Source organism: Capra hircus, chromosome 5 (genome assembly GCF_001704415.2).
Source record: "Capra hircus breed San Clemente chromosome 5, ASM170441v1, whole genome shotgun sequence".
In the NCBI taxonomy this organism is placed as follows: Eukaryota; Metazoa; Chordata; class Mammalia; order Artiodactyla; family Bovidae; genus Capra; species Capra hircus.
The window spans coordinates 102,043,520-102,067,359 of NC_030812.1; the positions used below are offsets into that span (position 1 = coordinate 102,043,520).

Genomic DNA, 23,840 nt, shown 5'->3' on the forward strand with positions numbered 1-23,840 from the left:
CTCATTTCCAAATAGAGTAAAATTTTGAAACATTTATTACTGAACATTAGTTTCCTCTTACAAAGAAGCTAAAGAAATTTGGGACTGTTAATGACTAAAAATAAGCTGGCGCAAAAACTTGAATTTGGCTTTTCTCTCTGTTAAAAGGACACACTTTCTTCAGATGTTGAACTGCATTTGACAATAGATTTAAGTTCATTTGCTTCTTAAATGGTCTGTTCTGTATTCGCCTCTGAAATCCCATATTGTTACTTTGGCTGAGTGAATAGCTACTGTTTCACAGTGACCTATAGTCCCATCTGACTGAGTGCTGAAAACCTTTCTGATATTTGTTGACAAAACTTCCTAAATTATTCTATGAAGCACTTTTGGCTTCTAGCTAACTTTGGGGTGCTTCGGAGGGCCCCTGAAGCATCCCAAAGAGAGATATTAAACTGTGCTTATTCGGTTGGTTAAATTACATTAAAAAGATTATCAAATGAGTAATACATCTGCTCATATTATAATGTAGGGTAAAATTACTAATACAGATATCCTAAAAATTATATGGAGTTTTTAACATTCTGTTATGTCCTGGTATTTTAATGAAAAACCTGATGACTTCACAAAAGTTAGCAAAAGGACTGAATGAACCAGTGAATATGCTTATAACTTTTATGGTTTCTATCTGAAAAATTATGGGGTTAAATCTTATGTTTTCAGGGAGTAGGGAAAATCTTCCTCTCAAACTAATTATGACAATACTTTGGTAAAATTAAACATTATAAACAAAACAATTATATTTTCTACCTGACTCCTCCAAAAATTGGAAGTTCTTAGGTTCCCAGTAAGTTTATCAAATGAGTTAGGAAGTTTATCTCACGGATACAAAAATCTCAAAAAATTTTTGAGACCTTAAAAAGGAAAAAATTCACCTAGATTTGTTAGGCAAAATCTGTGATAAGCCTTTGGTGTGAGTTTCCCAGCCCTGTTTTATTTTAAAAGTTCAGTCTGAGACTCTATAAATGTTTCGGCAAAATAAAAAGCCTATAATCAATTATGGTTATAAAAATCATCAGACCAAGATCAGTGAGAACAGACCTATTTTGCAAACAAACTAGCCTTAATTTGGTTATATTTAATAAAAATAAGGGTAACTTTAAGGGAAAAAAAAGAGATATTTCAAAATGTTAAATACCAGTTTGTTAATGGAGGTCTGCATCTAGTAAGACTCATCTCTTAGATAGTTCTTTGCTGTTATGAGATGTTGATATAAAATTTAATTGAATTCTTGAAGAACACCCTAAGTTTGTTTCTGAAGCTTATCTCAATAATCTATCTTTGGATGAAGATCAGATGCCTCATGACCTGCAACCAAGACTGGAAAAAGACATAATTTAAGGGACTGTCTCCAACATGGATGGAAGGACTTTTTTTTTATCAGGAGAAACTACACTACACCAGGATGAGAAGACAACGACATCAGAGATGTCCGACATCAAGATGCGGGACCTGATTTGTATGATCATTTATGTTTTCTTGACTTCTTAGACCTTTACATATAAGCCGAATGCTTTTCTATCATAGGCCTGATCCTATGCTAGTTTCAAAATCAATCCAATTGTTGGGTTTGTGGCCAATAACCTGTGTCTAGTTCTGGGTTATCTTGGTAAATAATTCTATTACCAGACTTTAACTGGTTGGCCCTGAAAAAATTTACTTAAAAAATTAAATCACACTAAAGATAATCAGTCTAGTGACACTAAAAAAAAATAATAATAATAATTGGGCTATGTTCCTTATAGATGGTGCCAATATATAATTTCCCTGGAAGATAAAGATTCTACAGGGCAGACTAAGTCAGATAACCTGAAGATATACTGGGCTACATCTAATGGAAGTTCTTAACATAAGTCTTACTTGTGACTTTACTGCTGGCTATGTTATTTGTATTTCCCCTGTCTTACAAAATTGCTGTTTCTTACACTGTCAAATGTGTGTATGAGGCCTCTAATAGAATAATATATAATCCCATAGGAGATCAATGATGGTAACAGTGTAACTCTAGATATGGCAAGAAGCAACAAGAGGGAATATTTTCCTGGACCAAAAAGCTAGTAAGACAAGTGGTCCAGAGAATTTTAGATACTGTTTCATGGCCTAGTCCAGTAACAGCACATTCAGTGGCCTGTTTACCTGAAAATGGACACTCTCAGCACCGCGGGATAAAATGGTCATGACGTGCCTCCCTCATAATCATGGTCAAGTTTATGAGCAAAAAGGGGCTCTGCCAACTGAAGACTGACACTCGCCATCTGCATCTACAAAGATTAAATCATGGCCGCTGCAACTGCTGACTTTCAATGCCCCTGAAAGGAGTTCAGGGTAAAAATCAGAAATGAGGCATTCTGTGCTCTGGAAAAAAACTGGCAAAATAGGCCATCAGATAGTTAGATCTTTTCAGGAAAAGATTTTGAGTCCCAATTCTTGCATCTTCTCATATCTAGAAAAACACTGTCATTAACGGTAAAATCTGCTTTGGATATTAAAAAATAGTTAACAATTAAAAGTCAAAATAGAGTAGCTATGGTTCAGATATCCTGGAAAATAACTAGATGATGCTATGGGTGTACTTTCAGATTAGAGCTTGTAGTGTTTCAAGCTGGGGCAGTCCTATGCCCCATTTTGACAGGAAGTTATCATAGTCATTGTTGCCTAGTTCACTAAAATTAAAACTGAGCGAGACTCTGTGGGGCTCTGGAGTACAGATCTGCTCTGTGTTCTCCATTTCTTATCTGTAGGATATAGACTTTGTTCAGCCTCCTTGGCCTTCCCTGAATTCCACAGCATAGATTCAAACAATTGCTAATCAGGGAAGGGAGGGGATACAAAAACAAAAACTGTCAAAGGTTGGTACAGCCTCCAGACAGAGTCCTGGTTCCTACTCAAAGAAATATGCATAGCAATGTCTTTGAGCCCCCACCCAGGTAGAAGATGGTGACTTCAGACTGAACACAAGATTCTTGGAGCACTGCTCTGTTGCCTCACCACCAACCAATCAGAAGGGGTCACAAACCCTGTAACCCTCAGCCCAAATGTTGCCTTCTGTTTCCAGGGACCAGAGATGACCATCCTGTTAGGTCTCTTGTTTGCTCCTTGTCTATTTCATCTCTGAGAGGGGCCAACTAAATTGCTGCAACTACAAGTGTAAAAGCTGGTTTCAGATGTGAAAAACCCCCAACTTAGATCAGGTAGAGAGACTTCTGCTCTGCTAGGCAGGCCTACGCCCATGCACAGCAGGAAGAAATCACAGAAGAAAGAGACCTCCACCCCAATTCCCAAAAAATATCTTGAGTATGAAGTCTCTCAGGGGGCCTATGTGCTGTGTTAGGAGAAACATGTTGTTTTTATATAAATCACTCAGGGGTAATCACGGAGTCCCTGGCCAAGATAAAAAAAAAAAGGGGCTAAATCAAAAAAAAAGAGAGAAAAAGAAGTCTCAATTAATTTGAGTCCTGGTTCCAACAGTCCCTATGGTTAACAACACTAATTTCTACCCTACCTGGACCGCTCATTATACTCCTACTCATTCTAATATCAGGCAGTGTCTCAGAATGGAGAGGAAGATTCCTCTCAAGGATAAAAGACAGGGGGGAATGTTAGGACCAAACTGAAGCCAGGACAGGCTCTAAGGGGCAGGGTAGGCCTGAGAAAAGCTGAGGCTCTGGGAATTCCCACAGGCAGTGTAGCTCGACCAATCAGAAAAAATCCCCGTAGACCCCCGCCCACGCCAGACCTGAGCCAATCTGGATAGGGATGCGAGGTTTAAAAGTCCTGCGCGGGCTTATGGTTTAACTAATCAGCTATGCTGTTACAGAAACAAAGAACCGTCTGTATAAAAGTATATGTGATTCAGAGCTCGGGGCCTTTGTCTGATTCCACTGTGCTGGATGAAACATGGGTCCTGGCTCGAGCTGGTAATAAACCCCTTTATGCTTTTGCATTGCTGTGGACGTCTTATTCTCTCAGTTTTCGGGACTCAGACTCTGGGCATAACAATGAGACTTCTAAAACTGACAAAATATAGTATTGGAATGAACAATTATTTGGATTAATTACACAAGAGACCAGACATTGCAGAATAAAAGAACTGGGAAGTAAAACACAGCAGTAGAGACTATCTAAACTGAACCAAAGAGAGTAAAAAGGCAGAGAAATATGAATGGAAACACAGTGGCATGTAGGATAATGTAAAAATATATAAAATATGTGTATTTGGAGATTCAGAATAAGGGCTGTGCAGAAAAATATCAAGAAAAGATAAATGAAATTTTTCCAAATTTATTCAAAACTATAAATCCACTGATTCAAAAAGATAAACAAACCCCAAACAAAATAATGAAATCATTCTCAGAAAACCTGACAATGTAAATACTGAAATTCAGTGGTAAACAAACAAACAAAAGTATCTTAAGAGCAGCCAGGGAAATTTGACACATTATATACAGCAAAACAAAAGGATAAGTATTATTTACTGACTTTTTATTGGAGGCAGCGGAAGTCAGATGACAATATAAAAACATATTTAAAGTATTGGGGTTGGGCATTTGTTACCCTAGAATTGAATCAGCTATGAAAATACTTTTCAAAACTGAATGAAAATTAAGGTGACTTCAGGTAAATGAAAAAATGATAGAATTGGAGGCCACGAGACACAACTACACAAATCTGCCTCAGAAAGTTCTTCAAGCTAAAAGGAGATGACAGCCGATGAAAACAGGGATCCACTCAAAGGTATAGAGTCTCTGCTAAATGTTGATTCTCTGTTAGAAGATTTAAGGCAAAAATATTAGCAACTATAAGATTCATAATAAATTTATAAGTAGAATGTGTGGCAGTGATAGCACCAATGGCCAAAGTGGAAGAAAACTACAGTGACTGACATTGCATGTTGTGACATAACACCATTTCAAGGTGGAATGTAATTAAAGATTAGTGATTCAACGTGGGCTTCCCCAGTGGTTCAGCGGTGAACAATCCATCTGCCAATGCAGGAGACGCGGTTTCAATCCCAGGTCTAGGAAAATCCCACATACCACGGAGCAACTAAGCCCGTGCACCACAATTAGTGAGCCTGTGCTCTAGAGCCCGGGGGCCACAACTACTGAAGCTTGAGCACCATGGAGCCTGTGCTCCACAGCAAGAGAGGCCACCGCAATGAGAACCTCATGCCTGCAACTAGAGAGGAGCCTCTGATCTCCTCAACTAGAGAAAAACCTATGCATCAATGAAGACCCAGCACCGCCAAAAATAAATAAAAATTATTTTAAATTAAAAAAAATAACTCAACATTATTATCACCTAAAAATCTGATATGATTAATAAGCCAATAGAGTTTTAAGATAAAATAATATACTCAAAGATTAAAATAGGAACAAAGATATAACAAATAGCAGGCAAGGACACTTAAACCCAATTATATTAATAATTACATTATGTATAAATAATTTAAGTACTCCAAATAAAAAACTAGATGATCAGACCAGATAAGACAAAACAATATACTGTCTATAAATATATATGTGCTTGAATATAAACACAGAAACATTAAAAAGATAAAAAATTATATACTATGCAAACACAAATCAGAGAAGGCTGTATACAGTATCTATATTAATATCATACAAAGTCAGACTATAAGACAAAGAATACATTCAGAGAAAAAGAAATATTTTATGGTAATAAAATACTAAAGAAATTATATACTAGCAAAATTGGTGGCTTAAAAATAAAGTGATGCTTAAAAGAAAATTTAGAACCTTGATGCTTCCTTGATGCCTACATTAGAATAAAAATAGAAACAGAAGAAAATGATCCAAGACTCAAGAATCTACAAAAGCAACAACAATCATAACTGGAAAGTGAAAGTTTCTCAGTCGTGTCTGACTCTTTGTGACCCCATGGTCTATACAATCCATGGAATTCTCCAGGCCAGAATACTGGAGTGGGTAGCCTTTCCCTTTTCCAGGGGATCTTCCCAAACCAGGCATCGAACCCAGGTGCCCCGCATTGCAGGCAGATTCTTTACCAGCTGAGCCACAAGGGAAACCCAAGAATACTGGAGTAGGTAGCCTATCCCTTCTCCAGGGGATCTTCCTGACCCAGGAATCAAACAGGGGTCTCCTGCATTGCAGACAGACTGTTTACCAACTGAGCTATCAGGGAAAATTGCCGGGAGCCAGCGTGAGGAATCCCACCCATGATAAGGTCATGCAGCAGAGATCTGATGGGCAAGGTCGAGTCAGATCTCAGGTTTTCCCCCTGGTATTTCCTGAGCATGTACCCCAAAAAATAAGAATATGCCTGCCTGGAAAAAGTCATTGCAAGGCTTTAATCTTCTGCATTTGAAAGGGTGTTTCAATCCAAAAACCCCTCTGATGGCTTTCTAGCCTGCCTGCAGGACTCAAACAGCTGCGCATGTGATTGTTTGAGGCCTTCTGACCAAAGGAGGCACAGGAAGCTTAAAACATCCTAGGAATGTAGGGGCTTCCGAGGGGTCAAAATCATTAGAATAGGACTGATTAAAGGTTTCATTTGTTGAGCCAATACTTGCTGCCAAATTTTCATATCCTTTATTTTTAGATATAGTTGGTATATAGAAAAACAAGTAGTAGACCTGGTATTAGCAACATTAGATCTTTGAGTTAAGTACCTTCTTTGTTATAAACCACTGCACCTTTGTTCTGTAGAGATGTAACTTTAGTGGTTAAGGAGATACAGATTAAAGAAAAACACTTCGGGGAAACGAGATTAACATTCATTAAGAAAGAGAGCCAAAAAGTGTTAGCAAGCCTCTGGGCCAGAAGATAATGTAAATCATCTGAGACATTTTGTATACAAAAAGATATACAGAAAGGGTCAGGACTGCTGCCCCTGCTTGACTCTGTATCTTCCATTCTGTAAAATTTAGGGTATATAAACACCTTTTGAATAATAAAGTTGGAGGAGATTTTTGCACAAACCTGGCCTCCCTGTGTCGATTCTTTCTCTTGCTCCCTCCCTCTCCTTTTCAGGCTGATCCCTTGGAACGTGGAGGCTCACCGAGTCTACTTACTTGCCAGGGCTTCTGAGACCCACACGAGAGGGAGCCGAAGGCGGGGCACCCTCCTCTATTCAAGCGGGTGCCTGTGGCCCAACGTAGACGGAGCAAGTTCCTTGTCTGGAACTTTACTGGTTTTCCATGTAAACCAAGTTAATCAGCCTCTTTTCTCCACTAAATTTTCCTACTACACTACTTCTTCCTAATCTAATCTTATATTAATAAATAAATAAGTTTTTTCCCTCGCCAACGCCATCCCCGCTTCGAATTCCCTGGATCCACTGGGGCTGGACCCCGACAGAAAATCATAACTGAAAAAGAGGAGTGAAATCAATTAAGTAGAAAGCAAATACAAATTAAAAAAAAAATCAATAGAATCTATTAGTGATTCTCTTAAAAAGAACATTAACACAGATAATCTTCTAGCAAAACCAATTAAGAAAAAAGAGGGAACACAAATTAACACCACCAGTAACAAAAGGAGGAATATCATTACAGATCTTCCCAGCATCTAAAGATAAGAGATATGAACCAGTGTTATTCTAATTTGAAAATTTTTTTGTAAAGTGGGCCTAGTCCTTGAAAACACATTACTTGTGAAACACAACTCACCAAAATCTGATACAAAAAAAAGAGAAAAATATGAGTAAACTTATATTTGTTAAATAAACAGAATCCCTATTATAAAAACTTTCCTCTAAAACACTGCAACCTCCAAATGCTAGAGCATTCACAGAGCTCAGAAATGACTCCCACAACAGGATAAAAGAAGAGAGGGAGGGAAGGAATGGGGGCAGGAAGGAAGTGTAACACAGAGGCTGTGGTGAATGTACAAGCTGACCTGCATCTTTCCAACCCACCGCTCCTGCAATCCTTGCATCTTCATCCCCTCACCATTCTGCACTTCAGTACTGTAGTCCCTGGTGGCTCAGAAGATAATCAAGACTCTGCCTGCAGTGCAGGAGACCCACATTTGATCCCTGGGTGAGGACAATCCCCTGCAGAAGGAAATGGCAGCCCACTCCAGTATTCTTGCCTGGAGAATCCCATGGACAGAGGAGCTTGGTGGGCTACAGTCCGCAGTGTCACAAAGAGTAGGACAGGACTGAAGCAACTTGGAACACTTGCACCACAGTCCTTCTCAATTTGTATAGCCCCTCATTGAAATCTCCTTATTTCAAACAAGCTTCTCTACATTCTTCTCTGGTCATTGTTTCTACTCTAGATTTCTCCTAAACACAGCACTTCACTTCAAACAATCCACTACTGCGGCTGAAATTTCTCTTCCATACCTGACTCCTAAGATTAAGCAGAAGAAACTCCAAGAGTTTGACTTTGATTAAGATAATGAAAAGACAAGCTATTCTAATCTTATCTCTACTAAATCACCATCACTTTAACTTAAACTCACATCATTAAAACATGTCTGAAAATACAGAAAAGACAGACCAAGAGGAGGAAACTGATGACAAATAGAGAAATAGAGGAACCTGGAACCATTTATAAAAATGTGAGAGCCTAAGTTAGAGCAATGGTAGTCAGGGAGTACAAACCACGGTCAGGGTTTAAATATCAGAGCACTCTCCAATTCTCTACTGTTAAGTGTATCTTAACTGGAATTAATATCAAGACATCAATCTTCTTAGGACGATAACATTGGGAGTTCTAATTTCACAGAAAGTTCAAACATCACACACTCCATTTTCATTCAGATGCTGATTTATCAAAATATGGTAGAGACACCTGTAGTGTTTCCACAAATTTATCTGCAGTTAGAACCATGGTTAGGATATTGTGACAATGAAGAAGGTTACTTGAGATGCCAGAAAACAGGTTTGCTTAAAGCAAAAGTTTCTAACTAAAATTTAAAAGCACCTTGAAAATAATTATGTTTAATAAGAATGATAAAGAGAATGGAAGAAAACTTTTTGAAGAGATGAATAGATTTATGACATAAATGCTGTAATGATTTCACAAATGCATACTTATCAAGCAGTTTTGTATGTCAGTCATACCTCAATAAAGTACCTTTTAAAAAGGAAAAGAATTCTTTTCTTAAGGGCTTCAACTAGAATCATCAAAGATCTGCTGAAGGTGAGATTAGAAAAGATCACTTTTCCAATGATCTTCCTCAACATAAACACCCAAGAGCTGATTGGCTGTGGCTCAAAGGACCTACTGCAAATGTCCTCGGGGCTCCATTGTCCCATGATCACATCAAACAGGGTGATGCTTGCCTAAGACCAGCTCCCTATTTGAGGGAACTCACTGTGATAACTGACAATATCTTCCTCCAGTCCAGCTGTTCTGATGGGATTAATATCCTGGACATCCAATCCATAATTATGATAACACCTAGAAGCCTCTGCCAAATACTGTGACCACCCACTCACACCCTAGTTTCACTGCTGTCTTTCCTGCATCCACCTTGGCACAGGTCAAACACATAGACAGCACTGAGCACTTCATAGGAGTCGCTTCAGGTCCTCTGAGCTTCACTGCCTCTTATACGTGATGCACCACAGCTGCTGTGTTGTAAACTTCAAGACTGCATTTTCTGCTCCCTCAACATCCCTGCAAATGTGATGTGAGCTCCCCACTCAGTTGATCAGGTGCACTAGGGTGATAAGACTGTTTTCTGCCACAAGTCCCACTTCTGGCTTCCTCTGACTCTGACCTAGAGACATTTAAATGCACCACTGAAGTCCCTTCACACCTTTCCCTTGTGTAACTGCACCCTGACCCCCAGTCCACAGGTCTTCACATGCCCTTTTGGTCTCCATTGCTTGGTTTAGCCTATTCTATTGGCACATTCCCCACATACCAACCTGATGGAGTGTGTGACTCTGAGTTTTAGGACCTATGAGTATGATAAACCTTGTTACCTACAACTCTCCTGTGACCACCCTCCCACAATGCAGCCACACCGTACTGACCATTATGTCAAAGAATACAGAACAATTACCATGATGAGACTATGTCACGGAGGTCAAACACAGCAGCTGTATCTGTATGAAACTTTTGACCTGACTTCTCTACCTTCTGTGACGCATCACACAGACCCTTCACCCAAGCATCTTCTAAAGGCTATAATCCACAATCTTGAGTCATTCTGGTGATAAGACAGAGGCTTTTCCTACTAGAGATCCCTTCTCAGATCAGACAGGACTTACCTGAGCAGACTACTCCAGCATCCATGTCATGGGTAAAGCTATCATTACGATGGTCTTTAATATCAGAATGCCTACAGTCACTGACAGTTGACTCTGTCCCTTCACATGAAGTATACAAAAGCCAAATGGGGCCAAGTCCTGGCCCAAAATAAGCCCCTCCAGGAAAACCAATGGCAGCTCCACACCCCAGCTGTCTGCACACTACAGATGCATCCTTCAATCTCCAGCGGTCATCATTCACTGTGCCCCATTCTCCCTGGTGCTTCACTTCCACTCTCCCCTCACAGCGGTGGGCTCCATCCTTCAACCTCAGCTCCAGAGCTGCAAAAGAGACACAGACACAGGACACAGGAGAGATTTTAGGAGACCATGTAGTGGTGTATATTTAAAATATAAGTTCTATGAGGAGTAAAAGCATGCATGGGATATAGTATTTCTTGACCTCTGTGGTATAAACATTCCCACCATGGCTAACTCTAAGGCCCCAATGTGCCATCACTGAACCTGAAGCAGGAAGGGAAGCACCAGGTATTTCTCATGAGCCTGTAGAACCACCTCCAACGACACCACCGAGGACAGGCCTTCAGAGACTGGATGCTGCCCTCCCTGTAGATGTGCCCAAGGCTACTAGGGCCCAGCTTCTCCATCTCAGTTACAGCTCGTGGCCCGGGATCCAGGGAAGAACACTCCCTCCCCTTCCCTGTCCATAGGAAGCATCTCATCCAGCTCAGGAACTGAGGGCTGGGGTAACAGGCTCTGAAAGGTCCTGGCTATTCCTGCCACCTGGTGTTCATGTCCTTGTGTAACCCACACTCGAATGTACCTAGTAACACACATCTAATAAATGGAATTTGACAAAAGTGATCAGATGGCACTTTAGCAATTGTTTTAAGACAACTCTGGTTTCTGTGTTAAAAAGGAGTTCATTTGTAGGAACATTATAGATGGAGACATTACTAGTGTTCAGCAACATTTAAAATACTCTTTTTGTGAGCATATGGAAATAGTAATACTTCCTTACTTATTTGAAGTTAAGCATAACCATGTGATCTGGCTCATTCAACAAAGTGGCAAAACAAATGATGTCACTTCCACATAGAAACATTTAAGAGCCAATATATTTTTCTACCACAGCAAATACTGCAGCCTTGTATTGCAGTGGGAGCATAATACAATGGTGGAGAATTCAACAACCTGAGTGCTTGAAGAATTATGATAGCAGAAGTCCTGCCAAAGTGAACAGAACATGTTATATAAGGACACACCTTGTTTTTTCACTGCACCACACCTAGCTTACTTTCACTAAAATGGAAAATAACGGCAGAAAATTGACAGAAAGAAAAATACTAAGATAAAAACTAGGTATATAAAATTGAGAAACATCTATACTAACATCTAAAACCCCAAGAACAAAAAGAGATGTCAGGGTAGAGTAGACTGAAGCCTTAGATTTACTGAAAGAAAAAAATAAAATTGCCAATCTCAAATTCTATACTCAAAACCATTCTCTCAAAGAATAAAGACCTCAAATGCACCATTACCAAAATGCTGCTGTAGGAGAGAGCAGCCTCCATCCTCTTAAAAAAGACCAAACTTAGACAGCAATCAGTAGCAAAAACAGCTCCAGAAAGATCTGGAGTACCCTAAGAAGTTTGACCACGCCAAGATACTATCATTCTGGAGGCATCATTACATCCTCCAAACCAGAATCACTCAGTGTCAAGGGTGCCAGGAGAGTTCCTCTCACCAGGAGGGTAAGAGCAGGCTGAGTAACCAGTGTCCCTAGCCTTTGGGGGCACCATATGAAAGTCCTGCTTCAGGTTCTCTTCACGCAGACCTGCAAAGATGAGCCAGTCTTATAGAGCTGGCTAGACATAAGAAAGAAGAGCAAAGGACCAATACAAACCACATGGCAGGAGAAATCACAGTTCACAGTGACCTGCTCTGCAGACAGAGTCAGCAAATTTTACCCCTGAAAGAATTAGTGACAAGCACAGATGATGGTTTCCAGTAGTCATGTATGGATGTGAGAGTTGAACAGTAAATAAGGCTGAGCCCTGACGAATCGATGCTTTCAAGAGAAGGCTTGAGAAGACTCTTGAGAGTTCTTTGCACAGAAAGGAGATAAAACCAGTCAAATCTAAAGGGAATCACCCTGAATGTTGATTGAAAGGACGGATGCTGAGGCTGAGGCTACAATACTTTGGCCACCTGGTGCAGAGAGCTAACTTGTTGGAAAAGACCCTGATGCTGGGAAAGACTGAAGGACAAGGAGAAGAGCAGCAGAGGGTGAGATGTTAGACAGCATCACCAACTCAATGGACATGAGTTTGAGTAATGAGCCAGTGTTGGTCTCAGTCTTTGCTGCCTTCCTAGGCCTTCCCACAACCTGAGCACCTGCAACCATCATCTCCCCCACAGAGGCACCTGCAACAGACCCCCAAAGCCAAGTGTGTTCACACCATTGGCTCTGGCCACCGCCACTGCTGGCCATGATCCCCAGGCTCTGGAACCAGAGGCACTGCTGAGAACACTAACTACCATTCCAGTGACAGCAGACCCCCTGCACCTCTTGCCAAACACCACACAGTTGTCAATGCTGTGAATGTCACCAGCCTGAGCCAAACAGCCTCATGCCCTCCCAGACCCAGTGCCACCTCATGCCTCTGCGCTTGGCACCCTGCAGGACATTCCAGTGTACCGCTACCCAGAAGTGAAAGGCTTTCTCTACTGAAATCAGGACATAGAGCCTGGTAGAGGTGACAGCTTTTTCAAATGTGCAGAAATCTACAAGAGAATAAGACATCAAGAAGAATCGGAGAAGCAAAATCCCACCAAAGGAATACAGTAAACCTCTTGTAACCAGCTCAAATTAATGGAGATCCAAGAATTGCCTGACAAAGTATTCAAAATAATACTTCAAAAGATGCTCAGAGAGTTATGAGACTTCAAATATTTATTGATAACAGGAAAATAATACAAATAAAATAAGAGCAATAAAGATATATACTTAAAAAAAAAACTAACCAGATATTTTGAAGCTGAATAATAAATGAATGGGCTTTCCAGGTGACGCTAGTGGTAAAGAACCCATCTGCCAGAACAGGAGATGTAAGACACACGGGTTCTATCCCTTGGTCTGGAAGATACCCTGGAGGAGTACATAGCAACCCACTCCAGTATTCTTGCCTGGTGAATCCCGTGGACAGAGGACCCTGGTGGGCTACAGTCCGTGGGGTCACAAAGAGTCACACATGACGGAGGCAATTTAGCACGAACACAATACAATGAGTAAACTGAAGGATTCAGTACAGAGTTTCAACATCAAACTTGACCAAGGAAAAGAAAAAAAGAGAACCAATAAGTTAAAAGAAAGATAAGTTGAAAGTATCCAATTAGAGGAACAAAAAGAGAATGAAAGGAATATAGAAAGAAGTGGAACTATGTAGACCATAAAGAGAAACAATGTATTGAATGGAGTCACAGGAGACGTGAAGGAGAAAAGAAATAAGGGCTGAAGACTTCCCTGGTGGTGAAATAGATAAGAATACGCCTGCCAATGCAGGGCACATGGGTTCAATCCCTGGTCCAGGAAGATGCCACATGCCACAGAGCAGCTATGCCAGCGTGCCCCAGCTGCTGAAACATGCGCACCCAGAGCCTGTGCTCTGCACCAAGAGAAGCCCCTGCAGTGAGAAGCCTGTGCACTGCAGCGAGGAGCTGCCCCTGCTCACCGCAGCTAGAGAAAGCCCGCGGGCAACAAGGAGACCTAGCACAGCCAAAAGTGAATAATCAAAACAGAAAGACAGCCTGCGAATTTCCAAACCTGGGGAAAGATCTGGACATCTAAGTTCAAGAAGCTAATAAGTCACCCCAAAATTTCTATTCAAAACAAACTTCCCAATGCACAGAGTAAACTGTCCAAAAGCAAAGACAATGAGAGAGTTCTAAGTCTAAAGAGAAGAAAAAATTTCTGTCACCCAAGGGGACTCCCATAAGGAGATCAGCGGATTTGTCCAAAGAAATCCTGCAGACCATGAGGAAGGACTGGTAACACACTCCACCCTCACTCAGGGGAAAGCAGCTCCAGGGAGGGACAGGAGAGGGCACGGAGAAAGGGCTCCCTACAGAGTCACAGCAGCTCCTGGGAGGGGAAAGGACCATCAAGGCCCCCAGCACATCAGGAAATGAGTCACAGGGACCAGGGCAGGGACTCGGGAACTTATACACCTGAGGCTATGCATCAACTGATCTCTACAGACAAGAGGTCCCCTCTCCTGAACACGGGCTTCTCTGCTCCCTAATGACACCTGGTGGGAACAGGCGAGGCCAGCAGGCAGAGCCTCTCACAGAGCCCAGTGCTGGGCAGACACGTCAACAAGCAGAGGGAAGCCTGGGGGATGGGGACGAGGAGCCAGAGAGAGGCGGGCAGGGGCACGATTATCTCTGATCCAGTTACAAGGAGTGGCCGTGACACCCAGCCCTGTGGACACCCAAGTGCTTCACAGACCAGCAGACACAGTCCATGCTCAGCAGCCCCGTTCCTCTCACAGAGACAGGCTCCATCCCCCTTACACACACAGCCTCACACGCTCCCACATACACACATATATTCTCACACAAACACACACAATCTCCCACGCTACTCAAACACTCTTCATACACCCTCACTCACCCTCACATACTCCTCACATACTCCACACACACACACACTCTTCACACCCTCACACACACAAATACATAAACTCCTCACACACTCCTCACACACACACACACCCTCACACACTCCTCACCAGCACACATACACACACACACACACACACAAGCACAGAGCCTACAGGAGCACAGACACAGGAAACATGGGGACCCAGGGGCAGTGCTCACACACCAGGCACGTGGAGCATGTGGGAACAGCCCAGAGTCCCCGCTGGGGTCAGTTTCTGGACCTTCCACACACTGGGAGCCACTGGAACTCCTAGAAGCTCCCTGAGAACAAGGGAGACAGTGGAGGGGACGCAGGCTGACCCAGCTCGGTCCAGACCAAGCCTCACTGTTCTGTAAAATCTGCCGCTACTACCAGTGGACCTCGCACAGGAGAGGGACCAGTGTTCACAGTCAGCGTGGCTACTTTTTGGTCAAAAACACTAAGACTGCGGCTCCACAACTCCATACACCTTTCCCTTCATCAAGGCGTCCACTCCCCTGCCGTGGACCCAGGACAGAGGGCCAGCTCTTACCTTGACCACCCACCACGGTGCCGAGGAGGAGGACACAGAGTCCCCGCAGGGAGAGGCGTCTGCTCAGAGCCATCCTGACCCACGTCCTCCAGGTCACAGTCCCAGCTGCAGGATCAGCCTGTGAGGAGTGTCAGGGTGCCGACCGGGGTCTATATAGACCACCCCTTACACCCTCCCTCCTGAGAGCCAATAGCGACACCTCTCACCATTTCAGGCACTATCGGAGGCTGCATCTGCCACTTTCTGAAGCTCAGACACCAATGAGCTTCTGCATCTTCAACATCTCCTTATATGAGCAACACGGTCCTTTGACCTCCTGCTTCCGTGGTCCTTAGAGCCAGGCCCCATAATCAGGGCTGGTGTTGAAAACCTTTCTTTCCTCTGATCACCCTGGCCAATCCCCAAAGACTGTGAGATTTTGCAGAGTCAGGTTGTGGAATCGATTGGCCCATGGGGAATAACCATAGTGAAATCAAACACTGATCTTCCCAGTACTGACCTCAGGCTGGAAGCAGAGTACTACAAGAAGGCTTGAAATACAAGAGTATTTATTGGACCAGCAGAAAATGAGGACAAGGATTGCAGGAATTCACAGGTGACCAGGGAGAGGGTGAGGTGGAAATCATTAAGCTGAGGGAATGAGACTGCAGGTCTTTCTTCCCTTCTCAGAATGATCTGGAGACTGGGTCCTGGAGAAGGTGTGTTTCTGCTCAGTTGTGTCCTTCTCTTTGTGACCCCTGGGCTGTAACCCGCCAGGCTCGTCTGTCCATAGGCTTTCCCAAGCAAGACTACTAGAGTGGGTAGCCATTTCTCTCGAAATGGGATTCCTCTCAAGGGGTTCCTCTAGACCCAAGGATCAAACCCATGTCTCCTGTGTCTCCTGCATTGACAGGCAGGTTCTTTATTGCTGAACCACAGGGAAGCCCTATAAGGGATTTTCACACAGGCTAAATCCCGTTCCCTTTATTGCATTTCATATTATGTGAAATACCCCTTTTACCTAGTCAAAATGATGCTTCAGGAAAGAAAGAGATTGCTGCTACAGGAAACAAAGAGAAAGTAGTAGTCATCATTCAACCCTGGCCCTCCAAAATAGGAGTGGGGATCTCTAGAAGAAAATATGTAGCTTAGACAGATTAACATTTTCTAAACTTCACGATTTCCCCCTTTGGATATTGAGAGTTTGGTTTCATAGGATTCAGAACCCACCTGTGTTATAAGCCATAACTAAAGAAGATGCAAAATATTATTTAAGGGAACCGCCCCCAGACAGAAGGATAAATAGAAAGTATTCTGCTGCACAGTGGCTGCAGGCAAGGGGTGAAGAAGAGGCAAATGAAGCAGAAAAGAGAAGAGGGATCATTTGTTCTGAGCTCAAGAGGGAAGGCGGCGGCAAGAATGGAAGCCCAGGTGGGTTGAGGGCACAGAGCCAAGCAGAAGGGGCTGATGTCCAGAGTGGCCACTGCTGCCTTGCTGTGTCCCACTGATCAGAGAAGCTCCCAGATGCTCTCCAGAAAGCAGCCCAGGGATGAGTATAGACAATGAGAAGGGCGGTAACGATGAAAGAGAGCTCCCCCATCGAAATTCAAGGTCACTAACATACTGCCTCAGTCCTCATACTCCCTCTGGCTAAAGACTCTATGATGCACCTTCTGGTCCACACAAACCCACCCTGAGGCCCCCTCACCCTGACTCTCATCATTTCAGCACAAACTTGGGAAGGACCCGTCTGTGACACACATGCCCCAGAGTGCCCACCAGAGCCCCGAGACGGCTTCACACCCTCCCCCACCCACACCCGAAGGTCTCATGAAGCCAACACGGAGGGCAGCTGTGGACCAGTCCACAGGCCTGTCACATCCCCCACTGGAAGGACCCCTCATCCCGGTCAGCAGACACAGCTTCTCTGTCCTGCCATATCCATCCTTCCTACTTGAGACTCAGGTAAACGAAAAGGGAGAAAAGTCCACTGAACACAACTTTTCTCCCTCTAAATATGGTAACATTAACCTGTTATTTTATAACACATCCTTGTCCTGTGTTCCTCTGACTTCCAAGCCCCACTCTGTGCATGAACCCCATCTCCTTCTGGATGCTTAACACAGGAGTGATAATCACTGATTATAAATGTCAGAACCAGAACATAAACTCAGGCGCTGGAGTAGGAACAGGATCTGCTCAGTCACTAGAGTCAATGCTCTACTCCCCCTGGGGTCCAGAGTCACCACTCTTTACCCAGTTATGGACTCCACTCCACAGCATCACCAGAAACCACCAGACAGACACCTAGATAGAGGATGCGCTTCCTGGAGTCCAGTCATTCCTCCCACAGGATGACACAGGGATGCACTTACTGAACCAGGTACACATGGTCTCACCTCAGGATGGAAACCTCGCAGGTAACATACTGTTAGGGACTCCACACCCTGCTATAAGGATGGAGTGGGCTGGAAGGCGGGGCTAAGCCAGCGCTGGCATGCTGTGCTCAGGCCGCACCCTCTACCCCAGAGCTGGGGATGCAGGGTCAGCAGGGACCAGCTCACCCTCTGATGAAGGTTCGTCTTCTCTGACACATAAGGAAATCTCAGTGTCTAACCTCATCCAAGATTTGAAGGAGGAAAGCTTTAGGGAGGACACTAACCCAGCTGTATCCATGTGAACTTCAGGGCCTAGGAACCAGTCTGCCCCAGCCTGACTCAGAGCTCAGCCACATACCGTGTGTGTGACCTTGAACAGGGTCCTTACACTCTCTGTATAGTGGCTTTGTCTGTAAAAGAAGAGTTACACTTGTGTATAGATGACAGAGTTTTGGTTAGAATTAAATGAGTTGGCATTAGTAAGAGATACAACCACCAGTCAACAGTAGTACATCGTCTTGGCAGAGAAGCAATATAAGGCCCCCTCTCTCCATCCCATCCCAGGAATCCCAGGACTCTAGAACAGGAATTCAATTCTGTTACCTGCAGCCTTGACTGGAGCTGTCAGAACTCTCCCAGGAACCACACGCTGTGACGGTGATTGGGGCCAGAGTTGTGAGTCTTCCACACATCACCCCTTTTCTCTGTGCCCCAGAGATAGGTTCTACTGCTCGTGAACCTCGACCTTACCAAATGTGAACCTCACGACTTAAGTTGTTTACTTGCTAATTTTACTTTATAAATGGACTTGGTAAAGGTTCTGTGTCTAATTCACCTCCTTATCTCCAATGCCTGCTAATTAAAAATCCTAAATGATGTCTATTGTATACCTGAATGAATGAATGTCAGCCAGGTATTTTGCACAAATCATTTCAATCAAAAGAAATCTTTTGAGATATAATCTAACTTGGTGTGAAGACTTAACAATACAATGCAACTTGTATCACTTGTTGTAATGCTATTTCAATATGACTAAATGGCATAAGCTAGGTATGGTTCACTTCTATACTTCTCTGCAATGAATGCAGTCAAGTGCAATATCAGAAACAAGGCTAGCCCCATTCCAAGAGCAGTGCTGAGAGAGCCAGTTCTAAACGTGTATAAATGCTGCATCTTTGTATATCCAAAGATAAAGAATACAGACCTCAGCACACTGACAGGTGAACACCATGAAGCCTCCTGTTCTGGTCTTAATCAGATATGGCCATGTGGTCCAGATGTTTATATACTTATCTTTTGGCATATTTTCAGTTCAAACCACACATAACTGTAACAGGAAGAAATTCTGTTATAAAAAAAATTTAGTTTAACAGCTTCTGTATTGAATTAGAAGTGCAGAAATAAAGAGCAGGAAGAATCCTGTTCTTTAACTTAGACTGTTTATTTCATCTTATGGATTGTAAAGCAATACAATATGTAGCATTATTATGCCCTAGTCACCATGAAAATATGGAGATTTCAGAGGTTCAGTAATCTCTTTGCTGGGAAAATTAATAATTAAATATCCTTGGTAGAGGGACATTTTCAGGACCAATCAGAGTGACTAATATACAAAATATTTTTGGATTAAGAAATAGCTATAAGGTGTCGTCACTCAGTCGTGTCCGACTCTTTGTGACCCCATGGACTGTAGCCTACCAGGCTCCTCCGTCCATGGGATTTTCCAGGCAAGAGTACTGGAGTGGGGTGCCATTTCCTTCTCCAGGGGATCTTCCTGACCCAGGGATTGAACCCAGTTCTCCTGCATTGCAAGCAGATGCTTTACCCTCTAAGCCACCAGGGAAGCCCAAGAAATAGCTATACAACTTTTAAAGGGAACAATTAATTGATCTGTTACACCAAACTTTTGGAGACCCACCTCACCATCTGTTTTCCTTGTATGGATGAGACCAATGTTGGTAAAGGCTTCTTTACTAAAGACCACTTCATCACAAGGGCATGTGATGAGCTTGGTCATGAGCAGGCTGAGGTCCAGCCCATCATCTCTCTTCAGCCCTTTACAGTCTATAACCAGCAACATCTAACAGAGAGAGTGGCACCGAATTGGCCTCATTCATTCCTCCATAGTGCAGCTTCAGATACCCAGAGACCAGAGCAATCAAAGCTACTAAATCAAAGACAAGTAGCTTCTAAGTGGAGAGCATGCAGACGAAGGACACTTCCCCACTGCTGTTGGGAAGGAAGAAACCCTCCCACCCCAGACACCATCTGGGGGAGGAGAGACAAGAAGATGTCTCCTTAAATACAGAAAAACCAGTCTCAGCAGGGAGCTTCAACTAGAGTTGACAAGAATATTATTACCATAAACCTGAGCTAACTTGGGGGACAAATTTTAAATGGGAGAGTCTGTGTTAACTTTGTGGAACTTTCAATCCATGCAAACACCACTTGCTACTGCACAAGATGAAATCAGTTATAAAAATAGTGAATATTACATTTATGCATATTTGAATTCTACAGGACATATTTTCAAGCCCACTACAGAAAGAAAATATGTGTATCTTTCCCTGTTTTTAGATGCACGGAGTTGGCACCTCTGTGAACTCTTTCTAATTCCTCCAGCTCAAAATTACTGCTGTGTCTCTTCAATCTGTAAAAACTTTCTTATTGTCTCTAAAGTGGGGGCTTCTTGAGAGCAAGTGTTGTGTCTCGTTCTTCAGTGTCTCTATAAGGTCAAATAAAGACACAGAGAAGGGGTTTAACAAACATTGGATAAGCAATGAATGCGTGAACAAATGCTGAAAATCACTATGCAGCGAGTGATGCCGAGCGGGGAAGGGAGGCGGGGGCACTAATCTGGCTGACCCCACCCGGCACAGACTGAGGTGGAGGAAGGAGTCAGAGACACACCAGCCAAAGGATCCCAATAGAAAATGCCTTCAGGCCCGCTCCGGAGGGTCAGGTCACGTTCAATCTCTACACAAGGCTGTACCTCAGAAGCTTCTGCAAGATGAGAAAAAAACTGACAACACTGCTCTCAGGAGTTCTACTGAAGGATGTGAATAGACAGTGAAACTAAAGTGAAAGTGAAAGTGAAGTTACTCAGTCGTGTCCGACCCTTGCGACCCATAGACTGTAGCCCACCAAGCTCCTCCGTCCATGGGATTCTCCAGGCAAGAATACTGGAGTGGGTTGCCATTTCCTTCTCCAGTGATGCTCATCAAACAGCTGCATTTCTACTCCCCAGTGACTCATTGTGGCCAATGAAACATGGGTGTTGTCACCTGTGTCACTTCTGAGTGGAGGCCGGAAAAGCCCAAGTGTGACTCTAGTCTCTCTCTTTTTCCTGCCCCAGAGGCTGCATGTTCCAGATGGTGCATGTGCAAGAGCCTCACTGATCACAAACACCTGTAGGCTGTGATGAGTGTGTGTGTGTGTGTATATGTGCATTTGTGTCTGTGTGTGTGTGCGTGTGTGTGTGTGTGTATGTGTGAGATTTGGGGGTCACTTTTTCCAGCAGCAGAGCAGAGTCTCTTCTGAAGGATACAGAGGAGAAAGAAGACTTGAAAAGAAGACAGAATCTTTCACGTGAAGCAGGTCCTTCCCTGGATCTCCTCACCTTGCTTCCTCTGTTGGGCTTGGTTGTTTCTCAGTCACCATTTCTGAGTGACCAACAACTAATGCAAGTCCTGTCTAACTGCACCCACCCCTGGTGCATCTCCTGTTCCCTTTACATCACTCTGTGCTGACAGTCAGGCTCAGTTTCCTGAATCTGTCTCTTAGCACCTTGACCCTCATCCTTAAACAGCTCTTCTTTCCTCTGAGTTAGTCATTTCATCATCTTTGATCCTGTTTTTACCTTCAACCAATCCTGTACTAATGAAAAGGAAAGTATTCACCATGTACTATCTAAGCCCCCTAAGTCTTTTCTTGATTTCCTGAACAACTTTGATTCCTGGATTTAGTGCTCCACGCACTTAATAAACTACTTCACATTTGGTTAAGAAATGATTTTGCTGAGTTTTTTTTCCTCATCTCAAGAAAATGGCTGTTTTCAAAACCTATATCCTTGTGAGCACAGCCCTAGGGCTTCCCTCATGGGCCTTGGAAGGGGCTGGTGTAAGGAGAGGCTGTGAAAGTGAAGCTTCATTAGCTTCATGATTAATCCACCTCTGCTCAGAGTTGATGTAATGACCAACTCCAGAGCTACTGAGCTCCTGTGGGTGGTCATTCTTAAACCCAAGATTAGTGCCACTGGGATGGCCCTCATAGTTCAAAGGCTGTGGTTACTCAGACTTGAACTCTATGAACTGATGCTCTATTACACATGGAGCTTTGGTGCAGCTGAGTCCAGGCTGCAGAACAGCTTAAGAACACTGGAAACACAGCAAAATGTGTTCCTCCTTTAAAATCTAAAAGTCTGTGAACAGATTCTCTTTTCCTTATCGTCGAATCCTTCCGCATCTGGGCATGCTCTCCAAGGCTCCTACAAGCTGCAGGCATCTGCTGAGACCCTGCCAAGGCCCAGGATTGGAGTGAGGCCTGTTCTTGTGTATAAGCTCTGTATTTCCACTCTCTATAAGTTAATACATGCTCAGTTCAGTTCAGTTCAGTTCAGTCTCTCAGTCATGTCCAACTCGTTGCAACCCCATGAATCACAGCACGCCAGGCATCCCTGTCCATCACTAACTCCCAGAGTTCACTCTAACTCATGCCCATCGAGTCGGTGATTCCATGCAGCCATCTCATCCTCTGTCATCCCCTTCTCCTCCTGCCCCCAATCCCTCCAAGCATCAGGGTCTTTTCCAATGAGTCAGCTCTTTGCATGAGGTGGCCAAAGTGTTGGAGTTTCAGCTTCAACATCAGTACTTCCAATGAACACCCAGGGCTGATTTCGTTTAGAATGGACTGGTTGGATCTCCTTGCAGTCCAAGAGACTCTCGAGTGTCTTCTCCAACACCACGTTCAAAAGCATCAATTCTCCAGCACTCAGCTTTCTTCCCAGTCCAACTCTCACATCCATACATGACCACTGGAAAAACCATAGCCTTGACTAATAGATGCTCAGCTAATGTTTATTGAATGACTGAATGGTACTATGCTAGACTTTTAAAAGAAAGTACCTTAAATATAAAGAACTAGTTTTGAGGACATCATTTGGCTAATTGATACCTTTGTTTTAAAGGCAAGTGCTTTCAGCAACTAACAGGGCAAACTTTGATTTTCAAAAAGAAGGTGCATATCACCACCAGATACATCACAACAAACTCTGCAAATCTCTGTGTCTAAGGATACACAAGACAAACCACAACACACTCACATGTGGCTTCTTATTAAGTCTTATTCAGAACCAACAGAGGAGACAGGGTATTGGGATGATTTATGATTTGGCAGTTTTTCAATAAAAGCCACACAGGAATGTCACAGAATGAAAATTTGCAATTAAAAAAGTACAGCTGCACCGTCTATATGACATATGGAAGGAGATGAGGTGCAGAAAGTGTTCTTTGGCTTATAGTAACAGACAGACTAATTAGTTTTTCACTTTGTGAAAGGAGAGTCCTCTGGGGCTGATCCTGAAGGATGCTGTAGAGAGCAGGACAACTCAACTGTTCTGTACAACAGTTAGAACTGTGAACGGATGATTTTGGATAATGATGCACTTTGATTTTTTTCTCTTTACTTTCTGTGAATCTACTGTAGGTTTTTACATTTTTATTGCCACATGGTTCACATAAAATATCTTATAAACACAGTAGTCTCTATTACACTGATAACAAATTAATTTCAATCACATGCAAAAGCTCTACCTATTGATCCCCTCCCTGCACTTTCTGTTTTTGATGTCAGAATTTACCTCTCTTTATATTGTATATCACTAACAAAATATCTTTCTCTATAGTTATTTTAATACTTCCCTGGTGGCTCAGACAGTAAAGCGTCTGCCTACAATTCAGGAGACCTGGGTTCGATTCCTGGGTCAGGAAGATCCCCT

At 43.1% G+C, this 23,840-nt stretch overlaps 1 pseudogene; it reads right to left on the reverse strand.

The window, feature by feature from the left end:
- LOC108633341 overlaps positions 1-23,840 on the reverse strand; it is a 166,320-nt pseudogene that overhangs the window by 86,704 nt on the left and 55,776 nt on the right.